Genomic DNA, 14,108 nt, shown 5'->3' with positions numbered 1-14,108 from the left:
GTAGATTGGAAATTATTTTTTGTTTGGTTGTTCCCCAAGGTGTATTTTTCTTCCCCAGCTAACTTTTGGCTCATCAGGACATGCCAAGTTGATGCTACATGACAGAAAGGTGTTGAGGAGTAAGCCTCCATCATCTCATTAGTTTATAATCAAATGTAGTTTACTTGGGAGGAGAGTAACCACTGTCACCCTGCCTGTCAGGATAAGAGAGAATAAAAAGTTACAGCTGTATGCCTAATGTAATTCTGGCTCCACTGGGGAGAATAAAAATAAATGTTCTCATTTTAAATTGCCTCAGGAAAAAGCCCCGAACATTATTAACCTGGCATAATGTTTTCAGGCAGTCACTACTATAAAACTCAAGTCCCTGAAAAGCATGATGCAGTAGCCCATATTGGTTTCTTATGGAAGTAGCGTTAAATTATACAACTTCAAGATTGCCTCAATATATTTAATAATTAAACACTGCTATTGATTTCATAAACAGACAGAAAGTATTGATTCATGAGAAAAAGCACATAATTTCATATGTAAAATCTAGTTAAGCAACAATGAAAAGAAATGCAATATTTTAGTCACCATTATATACCTTTTAAGTCTTGTAGGTAAAGGGAGAAATGATATATATTTGGGATTACTATAAAAAGATACATGATACGACCGTGGGAAGAAGGGAAACAAACAGGAAAGAGTACGGTATATCAGGGTTTATCCTGGAGTGTATTGAATTCTTAATAAATACTTCAATAGCATCCTGAGATTATGGATAGGATACATGACTTTAAAGGAAAATAAATGTTTCATCTGGGACGAAGTAAAATATCAACAAGCAGGAAGTTTTATCATGTTTCTAACAAACCCCACCCTTCTTGATGCGAATTGTTAGTGCAGATGAAACTATATACTTGAGTTCAGTCCTATTGAGTACCCTGTCTATGTTATTTTTCTTATTTTACGGATTTTTGTTTAACCTTTCAATTTATATTTTGCTTGTGAGTAGGTAAAACTCTTTTACTTTGCCAACCAGTCTTGGAGATAAGTCATAGATACGGTTTTCAATCTTTCAAGAAAATACTTCATTTGCTTGTTTGTACTTAGAATCCATTCTGTTTTCTGAATATTTGCCCTTTTGAGTTTCATCAGATTGTGTGTTGTTAGACAGCCCTTACCAGATTCATGGGGCTTTTGGTTTTTCTTAGACATTCTTTGGGTATTCTTAGGAAGTAGTTTAATGTCTTTAAATTCAAGTTGCAGATTCTGATACTTTGCTCACAGTCAGAATGGGAAAATAATAAGAAAAATAACCACCCTGGCCTTTGTTACCATAGCAGAAAGTGAAGGCGAGAGGAAAGGTTCTATAAATACACAGTTTCTCCTCCTCTCTACCTAGATGTCATCAAATATTAAAGCTACTTGTTGCTGAATATGAACACCATATAGAAGTCACTGGTGAGATTTAATGAAATAACACTGTAAACTGAATACAGACTTAGGGCTGAATAGTTGGAAATCGTATGCTACATAAAAGGAAGGAAATTTTCCCTGGTGTTTTAAACCTGCATATGACAGTGTAAATCAGTGATAAAGGCCTGAAGAAAGAGAAGCTGGTGAATGAGTTTTGATAATTATCCCAAAGGTTAGATAGACTTCAGCCTTTGATATATGTAGCACTATCTAAAAATAGCTGATTTAATTGCTCAACAGTTGTCTGCTCATTAGGCCTTAACCTTAACAATGCATCAGTGAATGACATCCAAGGCTTTAGCCCTCCAAATCTCCACACCTGAACATCCTCTTCTCATGCTCACCTTAATGCTGTTCTCGAAGGAAGGAATTTGCCAGTGGGGAAGACTCTTACATATAGAATAGTGGAGTGTGGTTTCAAAACTTAGGTTAAAAGCTGTCAAATCTGTGCCTTGAGTGAAGGACAAGTTTTCCATGGATCAAAGGTAATTCAGTATTGACTGTAGTCCAACTTCCCCTCAAGCAAAAAATACCAGTTGAGCTGCTTTGGTTTAAAACAGGATGTCAGGCTAATTTTATCTTTTTTTTTTTTTATCTTCTTGTGCAACTTCTTTATCCAACTCAGCAATCTGATGCTCCTATTTCTGCATGAAACTGCATTTTAGAGCGAGGAAACCATGGTCTTATCAAAAGGGCAAAACTCTTACTCGGAAATATGGGAAAAGTCATTCTAACCTAGGTGTTCTTCAGTATCTCTTGCCTCTTCCATAGAAATAGAAATTTTTTCAAGGGATGAAGCCTTCAGAACAAAAACTGTATTTTCCATTCTTCCTTACCACTAGGTGAGGGCTGGTGATTGGGTTCTAGCCAATGGGGTATAAATGGAAGTGATTTGTGCAGTTCCTAGAAGTATCCCCTCAGAAACAGCTGGTGCACACCTTTGTCCTTTGGTCTTCGTCTTTTCCATCCTGCGGTTTGGAACATAGATGTGATGGCTGGATTATCATCTTAGAGTATGATTGTGAGGGCTGTATCCTAGAAATAACAGAAGAGAAAAGTGTAACAAGTCCCAGTGTCTGAAGACTTTTCAGAGATCCTTTGTCAGCTTTGTAGGACTACAAAGGGCATTGCAGGCTGTTCTGCTTGCCCTGAAACTGTGAAAATCCAGAGGGAAACTAAACTTCTAACTTGTTTATTTTTATTTTTTATTTATTAATTTTCAACTTCTATTTTAGGTTTGGGGGTACATCTGACGCTGTGTTACATAAGTGAACTTGTGTCACAGGCATTGGTTGTACAGATTATTTCGTCACCCAGGTATTAGGCCTGGTACCCAAGAGTTATCCCCGTCCTACCCCTCATCCTCATGTAGACCCCACTGTCTGTTCTGTTTTTTTGTATTAATGAGTTTTGATCATTTAGCTCCCACTCATAAGTGAGAACATGCAGTATTTTGATTTCAGTTCCTGTGTTAGTTTGCTAAAGATAATGGCACCCGGCTCCATCCATGTCCCCACAAAAGACATGATCTTGTTCTTTCTTATAGCTGCATAATAATCCATGGTGTATACATATCACATTTTCTTTATCCAATCTGTCATTGATGGGCATTTAGGTTGACTCCATGTCTTTGCTATTGTGAATAGTGCTGCAATGAACATTCGCATGATGTGTCTTTTTGGTACAATGATTTATGTTACTCTGGGTATATATACAGTAGTGGGATTACTGGGTCGAATGGTAGCTCTGCTTTTAGTTCTTTGAGGAATTGCCATACTGCTTTCCACATTGGTTGAACTAATTTACACTCCCACCAACAGTGTATAAGTGTTCCTTTTTCTCCACAACCTTGCCAATGTGTGTTATTTTTTGACTTTTTAATAATAGCCATTCTGATTGGTGTGAGATGGTATCTCATTATGGTTTTGATTTGCATTTCTCTAGTGATCAGTGCTATTAGGCTTGTTTTTATTTGCTTGTTGGCTGCATGTATGTCTTTTTTTGAAAAATGTCTGTTCATATCCTTTGCCTACTTTTTTTTTTTTAATTTATTTTTTATTATTATACTTTAAGTTGTAGGGTACATGTGCATAACGTGCAGGTTTGTTACATATGTATACTTGTGCCATGTTGGTGTGCTGCACCCATCAACTCGTCATTTACATCAGGTATAACTCCCAGTGCAATCCCTCCCCTCTCCCCCCTCCCCATGATAGGCCCCGGTGTGTGATGTTCCCTTTCCTGAGTCCAAGTGATCTCATTGTTCAGTTCCCACCTATGAGTGAGAACATGCGGTGTTTGGTTTTCTGTTCTTGTGATAGTTTGCTAAGAATGATGGTTTCCAGCTGCATCCATGTCCCTACAAAGGACACAAACTCCTCCTTTTTTATGGCTGCATAGTATTCCATGGTGTATATGTGCCACATTTTCTTAATCCAGTCTGTCACTGATGGACATTTGGGTTGATAATGTTATTGTTTGAAAAGCCTACCATAAAGACATGGAGTGTCAAGGAATGTTCTTGAAATTCATGTATTTTCAAAGGCAGACTTTTAAAAATATGACACAAAACTAACTTTGGTACAGTGATTTAATGCAATTGTAGATGTCTGAGAATCATTCTTATAAAATTGTGAGCAATAAATATTTAAATAATACTAATTCAGTTAAACATTTTTTACTTAAGATAGGGATTTTTATTTGTAATTCTAAAATTCTTTGACTTAGATAAGAACATTTATACTAGCTTTGACCAAATAAAAGTTTTATAAAGTTTGCTTGAAACAAAAACTAGTATGTTGGCTTACTAATTTAGTTTTTATCAATAAGCATCACTTTCATTAGAGATAGGTTGTTTGATAATAACACATAGAGCCGTTATGTGTTAATGTGAATAATGTTGTCATTTTGGTGAGGCTTCTGTCTTTGCTCTGCCAATTCTTCTTGGTAAATTGTAGACTACACTACTTGTTTAATTATTCTCTTTCTGTAGGCAGGAGCTTTATAGGCAAAAAAAAAAAACAAAGAAAAAATGGGATGTACATTAGCACCATTGCTGTCAAGTACCCTTGCAGAGAAACTTCTCAGACATTAATTTTTCTGCTGTATCTGAATTACCGTGCACTGTAATTTACCTCTCTAAAAGTTCTTCTAAGTATTTTTCTCCATAACTTTAGGCATGTCCACCTCACTCATCCATGATGATTGCAATTCTCTGGCCAGTCCTTTCCAGTCTTTCCGGGATGTCTCTGTTGCTGTCTCCTACTCCCCAGTTCTTCCATCTTCTCCTAAACTTTGGAGCATTCTCTAGAAATCAAGAAAAAGGAACAAATGTAGAAATGTTTGGAAACACTTTCAGTTTCTTTTTTTTTTTTTTTTGAGGCAGAGTCTGGCTCTGTCGCCTAGGCTGGAGTGCAGTGACCGGATCTCAGCTCACTGCAAGCTCCGCCTCCCGGGTTCCCGCCATTCTCCTCCCTCAGCCTCCTGAGTAGCTGGGACTACAGGCGCCCGCCACCTCGCCCGGCTAGTTTTTTGTATTTTTTAGTAGAGACGGGGTTTCCCTGTGTTAGCCAGGATGGTCTCGATCTCCTGACCTAGTGATCCGCCCGTCTCTGCCTTCCAAAGTGCTGGGATTACAGGCTTGAGCCACCGCGCCCGGCCATACTTTCAGTTTTTAATAAGCTTTTACAACTGTTATCTACAAACACCATTGAATGTCAACCAGGACAGAAATGTCATGATATCATAATGGATCATGTTCCCAATACTACTTAATGATGGTATTTATTTATCAGATAATCTTACCTAGAGTATATTTATATATTAACTTGTAGTTGATTTTTAACAATATGCCCATTATATCAACCTTATTTATCAAAATTATAGATCATTGTTACAGTTTGGTGACATTGACATTTTGCAGACTTGTTTTCCACTTGGTAATAAACCACCAGAGGTTATGTGGGTGACTGATGACAAAGAAACTTCAGTTGGTATCTCAAGAGAATTCCTACTTTTGGCCACAATATCATCTCATCATTAATGAGATGCACTATTGAAACTTGCACATGCTTCACCTACTATATTGCTTTAGGCAAGAATTCAATTTTTAACAGATAGCATAATTTATAAGTCATGTTACCCTGCTATGATTTTTGACAACTGTTAAGTCAGCTAAACAAACCTCCCAAAAATGTTGGATTGTATATGAATTTCAGAGCATATTTAGAGAGAGAAAGTTAAATTGTCAGTTTCCTTATCTATTTCCCTTTTGATAAAATGTTTTTTGACAAAGTATATATCACATGGGCTCCTAAGTAGGACTTCCACAATTTTCAGCAGCTCTTGTATTCTGGATCTCTTAAGGTGAGAATGGCCTGATATGAGTGGTCACGAGTCTTGAAAACAAATGGAAGTAGGTTAACATTTTCTGAATATCTTACGTAAGAAATGTTAAATTCTTTGCATATTCAAGCCAGTCATCTTTTATATTAAAGCACTAAAGTATTAAATAAATTATGTTCTATATCATGCTTTTGAATTTATGACTCTATCAGTCAACACGAGACCATTGAACTTGTGATAGAGTGAAACATTTTTCCAAAGCAATTTCCATACCAAATCTGTTCTTATAAAAGCAACCTTATATGGTCAAGATACATTGATATAAAAGATTGAAAAGGGAACATTCAAAAATAAAAACAAAGAAACATTCAATTGAAGGAAAATCATAGCACATAAATGCAATCCTGTTCTGTGCAGAGGTTCTCAAGCCCATGCTTATGGAATCATGCGAGGCTTGACTGCCTTTGACTATGAATTGCCAAATTTAGTAAACTTTACGTTTTTAGTGTAATAAAAAGGAGTTGAAGAAACACATATATTGTAATGATTTGGTTGTTCTTGGTTAGCCCCCGACAATATCCTTTCAATGAATCTAAATCAAGTGAGGAAAGGGAAGTCTGGGTGTCTCTTAATCATAGCTAAAATTCACCATCACTTTCTAATCATTTTATAATTATATTCTTCATGAAATTTCATGATGACTTTTGGTTGCATATCATTCACAATACATTTCTATTTAGACTAAGTGTAAATTATTAGGCTCTACATATTGCTCTCAAGGAGGAAGACATTAGATTTGGTATTTAATGGGTTACTGTGTGATTCCAATATTAAATATTAAACATTTTCTTATATGTAGATGTTGTTACTGACACATAATAGTTCTGATGTTTTAAAAATGCACTTTTGTAATGTTTTACCATATTTAATCCTCTTTAATCAACCTCTGCTCCCAAAACAAAAATAAAAATAAAAATAAAATAATGAAACTAAATTATTATAATAGAATTGAGATTTTGTTTAATGAACATCCATTCAATCACACAGTCATTCATTCAACAGTTATTGAGCACCCACAGGCACTACTGATACCATATTTTCCTTAGTAAACCTTTAAACACAGATTTTTAAAATATCTAGTATGATTTCTAACACAGGCACATGATAAATAGGAGGCTAAAATCCCGCCAAAGACAAAATCAAATCCAGTAGTTCAGTCTCCATGCATATACTTTAAGAACTAAACAACTGAGAAAATAGGTTAAGGAGAGCCCACTGAAGAGCCAGTTGTTTAAATGAAATGTTTCTATAAATGTCTGAATTTAGTATTCTTTCTAAAAATTCTGGTTTTTAATTCCACATAGCCATACTTTCTGATAATAATTTAAAAATATATACCTTTGTGGTATTGTAAAAGATATTGTGAGTGGTTTTGTGATTAGCTAATCTTTACAGTATGTTATGAAAAATAAATATAAGAAGCAGAAAGATTGGGGATTTTTTTCTGAAGATGTTTCTTTGCCCTTGAAAACAGAACCAACTCCATACTTAGATTTAGAGTCTAGAAAATTAGTTTGCTTTTACTTTTAATCATGAACATATCAAGAGTCAGATGATAACTTGGCATCAGCCAAAATGACAGAGTCAGGTCATTATGCTTGTCTTCCTAACTAAGAGAAAAGTTGAACCAAAAATAATTAGACATCTCCTTTCCCACACTTGCCACATACACATCCATCCCACATACTTCTTTTCTGCTTGCCTCTTAGGAGGCTATGAGAAAAGGAAAGAGAAACTTCCAGCCTTGGAAATACCTTAGGGGAGGAGGTACCAAAGAGAAGCTGTTTCAGTTTGGACAGAGGCTGTGTGGTATTAAAAGATCTGAACCCTAGAGTCAGATTGGGGCTAGTCTTTTGGGCATGTTACACATATTTCGTTAGGATGACACCTGGAGGCCCAACATTGCCCCCTCTTTCACTTCAGAAAAACACAGATGAGGTCTTCTGTGGGAGTACAATTGTTCAGGAAGAACCTAAACACTGTTTGACTTAGTGGCATTTATCTCAAGGGGATGGATGCTTAGACATATGGAAATTTTGTGCCCTGGCTGACTCAGTGTTTTTTTCCATTTTTACCTTTTTCTCTTTGTTCATAGATTTCATTTTAGGGGCCACTTCATTTTTCAGACCTATATGTTAAATAGTGCTTAATTCTAATGAACCATGCAAATGACTAATGTTATATCAGGACTCAATATACATCATAAGCCACATAAAAATCTATCCAAATAATTATATCAAAACCTTTTCATGGTTATTTTTATATAAGTAAAATAGGGAACATTTTCATAAAATGTTCTAGTCAATCTTTCCTTTCAGGTAAAGTGAATTTGGAAAAACAAAAGCAAAAAGAGGAGAGGTTTTGAAACAGCTTAGATTATTTTTTCTGTCTCTCCACCATTTTCTTATTAACGGTGGCATCCCCATCCACTTTTAATCTTTGCAAATGTAACCATAGTTTTCACAGCTCATGGTATACCTTTATAGTAGTACATGGTTGAATATACATTTCTAGTCCATTAAAATGCTACTAACAATCTCTTTTAATCATCTAAATTTGTTTATATATAAAATAGAATCCTCTTATTTTCCAAGCATATATTATGTATTAAACTTTTCTGATGTCCTAAAATACAATTTACTATAAAAGACACAGGCTAGCGTCAGAGAAAGGGAAAGGGACATATCTTCTAGTGATTATTTTTATGCTTTGGAAAAATTAAACAAGTTGCCTACCATATATAAGATTATATTTACATTACTTACACAAGTCTCTATATAACTAAAGAATTAAAAATATTGGTTTTACAGTAGTTGACTACTGGTTATTTAAGTAGCTAATTTGAAGGTAAATACTCATGGTGAGACTAAAAAGAAAACTGTACATGAAATATTATACAACATTATTATTTTGTTCATATTGACATAAATGTATTTTTCTAAATGTAAGAACAAATATATTTCTAAATGTAGGATCATCAGGAGTCAACAAAGTCTTTTCATTAACCTCTGCATAGTAAATATTGTAGACCTCATGGGCTATACAGTTTCTGCCACAGCTACTTAACTTTGTCCTTGTAGCTCAAAACTTGCCGACATTATGCAAATAAATTAGTGTGGTTGTGTTTCAATAAGACTTTATTTTTGAACACTGAATCTTGAATTTTATATAATTTCCACATGTCACGAAATATTATTCTTTTGATTTTTGCCCCAACCATTTAAAAATTCAAGATCCATTTTTACCTCATGAGCCATGCAGAGACAGAAAGTGGGAAGATTTGGCCCATGTACCATTTGCTGACTCCTGAAGTAATTTATATGCCAACTTTTATCATTTATTCTGACAATGACATGCTCTTTAAAATCTGCTGTGATTTTAGTTTTAACATTTTCTGAAGTTACATGATTGATTTCATATCATATTCAAAAGCAGGCCTAAATCATATACTACCAAAACCATATCATGTGAAAGTTTTTAAAAGTATCTCACCAGATTTCTCAATATAAAGGGATTTTTTTGTATCACCTTTTTGTCTTTTTCCAAAGCATCATTTTTGGAATTAGGTGGGGCCCTGACTTACTGCTTTCTCCGCAGTGATAAGACATTAAAAGGTCAGTGTCATTCTAAAATTTAAAGAAAAGGAAGTTGGTTTGTCCTGGTATCAAAACTACCATGAAGTTCCATAGTGACTGTACTAGTTTACGTTCCTACCAGCAGTGTAGAAGCGTTGCCTTTTCACTGCTTCCATAACAACATCTATTATTTTTTGATTTTTTGATTCTGGTCATTCTTGCAGGAGTAAGGTGGTATCGCATTGTGGTTTTGATTTGCATTTCCCTTATCATTAGTGATGCTGAGCATTTTTTCATGTTTGTTGGCCATTTGTATATCTTCTTTTGAAAATTGTCTAGTCATGTCTTCTGCCCACTTTTTGATGGAATTATTTGTTTTTTTTTCTTGCTAATTTGTTTGAGTTCATTGCAGATTCTGGAAATTAGTCCTTTGTCAGATGTATAGATTTTCTTTGTCCTTTGTCAGATGTATAGAAGATTTTCTCCCAGCTGTGGGTTGTCTGTTTACCCTGTTGACTGTTCCTTTTGCCATGCAAAAGCTCTTTAGTTTAAGTCCCAGCTATTTATCTTTGTTTTTATTGCATTTGCTTTTGGGTTCTTGGTCATAAAATCCTTGCTGAAGCCAATGTTTAGAAGCATTTTTCCGATGTAATCTTCTAGAATTTTTAGAGTTTCAGGTCTTAGATTTAAGTCCTGTATCCATCCTGAGTTGATTGTTGCATAAGGTAAGAGATGAGGATACAGTTTCATTCTTCTACATGTGGCTTGCCAATTATCCCAGCACCATGTTTTGAATAGGGTGTCCTTTCTCCAGTTATATTTTTGTTTTCTTTGTTGAAGATCAGTTGGCTGTAAGTATTTAGGGTATTTAGGTTTATTTCTGCATCTCTATTCTGTTCCATTGGTCTATGTGCCCATTTTTATACCAGTATCATGCTGTTTTGGTGACTGTGACCTTATAAGGATAGCTTGAAACCAGGTAATGCGATGCCTCCACATTTGTTCTTTTTGCTTGGTCTTGCTTTGGCTATACAGTCTCTTTTTTGGTTTCATATGAATTTTAGGATTGTTTTTCTAGTTCTGTGAAGAATGATCATGGTATTTTGCATTGAATTTGTAGATTGCTTTTGGCAATATGGTGATTTTCACAGTATTGATTCTACCCATCCAGAAGCATGGGGTATGTTTCCATTTGTTTGTGTCGTCTATGATTTCTTTCAGCAGTGTTTTGTAGTTTTACATGTAGAGATCTTTTACCTCCTTGGTTAAGTATATTCCTAAATTATTTTATTTTATTTTATTTTATTTTATTTTGTTTGCAGCTATTGTAAAAGGAGTTGAGTTCTTGATTTGATTCTCAGCTTGGTCACTGTTGGTGTATACGAGAGCTATTGATTTGTGTACATTCATTTTGTATGCTGAAACTTTGCTGAAATATTTTATCAGTTCTAGGAGCTTTTTAGAGGAGTCTTTAAGGTTTTCTATGTATGGAATCATATCATCACAACCACTATGGAAAACAGTGTGGAGATTCCTTAAAGAACTAAAAGTAGGACTACCATTTGATTCAGTAATCTCACTACTGAGTATCTACCCAGAGGAAAAGAAGTAATTATACAAAAAAGATACATGCTCACACATTTATAGCAGGTTAATTTGCAGTTGTAAAATTCGCAGTTGTAAAAATATGAAACCAACCAAAATGCTCATTAATCAAAGAGGGGATAAAGAAACTGTGATATATATATACATATATCTATCTGTCTATCTATCTATATATACACACACACACACATATGTATGTGTGTATATAGATAGATAGATAGACAGATAGATAGATGGAATGCTACTCAGCCATAAAAAGGAATAAATTAGTGGCATTGTCAGCAACCTGGATGGGATTTGAGACTATTATTCTAAGTGAAGTAACTGAGGAATGGAAAACAAAATATCATATGTTCTCACTTATAAGTGGGAGATAAGCTATGAGGAAGCAAAGGCAGAAAAATGACACAATGGACTTTGGGGACTCATAGGGAAAGGATGGGAATGGGGTGAGGGATAAAAGACTACCACTGAAGAACTTACTCATGTAACGAGATACCACCTGTTCCCCAAAGCCTATGGAAATAATAATAATAAAAAAAACCCAACATAAATTATAATAGAAGTATTTGGAAATTATTTTTCTGTATTTTATAACTTTTTCTTATAAGAGATGATCCCAATAATTTCTAGTGATGACAATTATTTCTCAACACGTGGTGAAAAGCAAAGAGAAAATAAATCCATAACGTAAAAATGAAAATTAAGACTTTCAAGTGTTCACTGCTCAAAATAGTTTAACAGCCATGTTGAGAAATTTAATCTTCCAAGTAGAAGTTTCTGTGGGTGGAATACTAACCTAGCTTTTTTTTCTTTTTCCACTCATAATAGTTAGTGTGGAAGGAGAATCTTCCAAGCAAGATGAATATAATTCAGATCAAATCTAATCTTGGAAAGTTACAAACCTTGGACCTCTAATAGTTTCTACATATTTTTAGCTGCAGAAAAACCTTAAGCGTTTGTTAACGCACAAGGTCATAAGTTGTGAACAATTTACTTTACACACTACTTTATATATTTTGGTATAACTCTAGAAATTAGAATCTAATCATTCTTAGTGCTAAATGACTCAAATAAACAAAATATTTGTATGAATACCTGGAAGTAGAAAGTAATATTCTTGTCAATTAAGTGAACCAGTCATCGATCCAGGTTATCCCATGTTACTGAATGCTCTTTAGTCACAGATACATGCTTGCAGAGATGAGAGCCCATGTATATCAAACATGAATAAAACTACATTGGTTCAGCTTGGTCATTTGTTATGGGCTAAACTGTATTCTCCTTCACCCTCAAAATGTATATGTTGAACAGAACTCCCTATGTGACGGTATTTGGAGATGGGGACTTTGGAAGATAATTAGACTTAGATGAGGTCATGAGCATGGTATCCTATGACAGGATTGGTGCCATCGTAAGAAAAAATGCCAGGGTACTTGCTCTCTTTCTCTCTCTGCCACGTGAAGAAACAGAAAGAAGGCAGCTGACTACAAGCTGGGAAGAGAGCCCTCACCAGAACCCAATCATGCTGGCATGCTCATCTTGGACTTTCCAGTCTCCAGAATTATTAGAAATAAATTTCCATTGTTTAAGCCTCCCAGGCTGTAGTATTTTGTTATGGCAACCTGAGCAGACTAATACATCACCTCTTTCAAATTTTACAGTGAGAAGCAATTTTAATTATACATTTCAACATGATTCAAGAAATGAAATTGCAGGACTCTGGGAGTTTTTATTTGCTCACATTTCTGTATCCGTCTGTAGGTTAGTCTAACAGGAATGACTAACTCCAAACAAGTCCTTCTGCCTAGTTCAGTTCGTTCATCTGGATACAGGGTGTATGTGATGGAACGAAACACTATTATTTCAAAACTTCTTTCACTGCAATTTTATGTACATATAAATAAAACGATTTGTTTTTATTTTGTTTTCAAATGATACTGATACCTGCTTTAATTGTTTACCTTCAATATGATTTCAACAGCGAGAAAGTGAAATAAATAATGTTTATATCACTAAAAATGGAATGCATTTCTATACATTACAGGAAATGATTGTACTTTTTGGAGGGAACTTAGATAAAACTTAAAAGTTACCACTTTTGTCCAAAAAATAAACTGGCAATTTAGCTAAGTACCTGAGTTTTCAAAAATATACAGTTTCTATTCCTATTAAAATGGTATTTTAAATGCAAGAGATCCGTTAGGTTCATCAGAAACTTATTAGGTATCTACTACTTGTAGTACAGTGGATAAATATAATTATTACCTGTTTTATGCTGCTTGAATTCCCTATATGACTTGATCTTTTTTGGAAATATTGACAGGTTATATACAGGGTTTTCATTTGTGTTTTAGTGTAAGTTTGAAAGAAAACAGAAGTGATGAAAACTGGTATTGTTTCTCTGAAAGTGAAAATATTGCAAAGTTATTTTTGTGAATTATTTTAGATAATCTAAACAAAGATAATAGATTATTTCAAATATTGTTACTAATATTTAATGGTATGAAATAAAGGTCCTATATGGTTAAATAAAAAATGATGAAAAAGAACAGGTAGTTCTCAACAATATTATTTAAGTTTTCTAGACAAATATATATTACTATTCTATTTAGTAATCACACCAAGAAATGATATTAAAATGGATAATCTAGGAAATCCTCAAGTCTTAGACAAAAGTTGTGTGAGGGCTACATTTTTCCCATGGAAATTATATTATTCATGGTGTTTGGTTTTTGCAACTTCCCCCAAATCCTATAAAATTTATCATTTCTATGTTTTTTATACTCCAGACCAGTACTACCCAAAATAACTTTCTATAATGATGGAAATTGGAAATGTCTTCATATCAACAATGTCCATTGTGGTAATCACTAGACACATGTGGCCACTGAGCACTTAAAATATGGCTGCTATGATTGAAGAATTGAATATCTGATTTACTTAGTTAAAATTTAAATACAAAAATTGTAGTAACATGATGTATTTTTCCGTTTAACTAATCTTTATTGTTCTAGTGGGACTATATTTGACTTTTACCTCTGTATCATTCTCCCGGAG

This window comes from Theropithecus gelada, chromosome 5 (genome assembly GCF_003255815.1).
Source record: "Theropithecus gelada isolate Dixy chromosome 5, Tgel_1.0, whole genome shotgun sequence".
Lineage (NCBI taxonomy): Eukaryota > Metazoa > Chordata > Mammalia > Primates > Cercopithecidae > Theropithecus > Theropithecus gelada.
The sequence above is the reverse complement of the archived record's forward strand: the minus strand, read 5'-3'. Positions refer to the sequence as shown.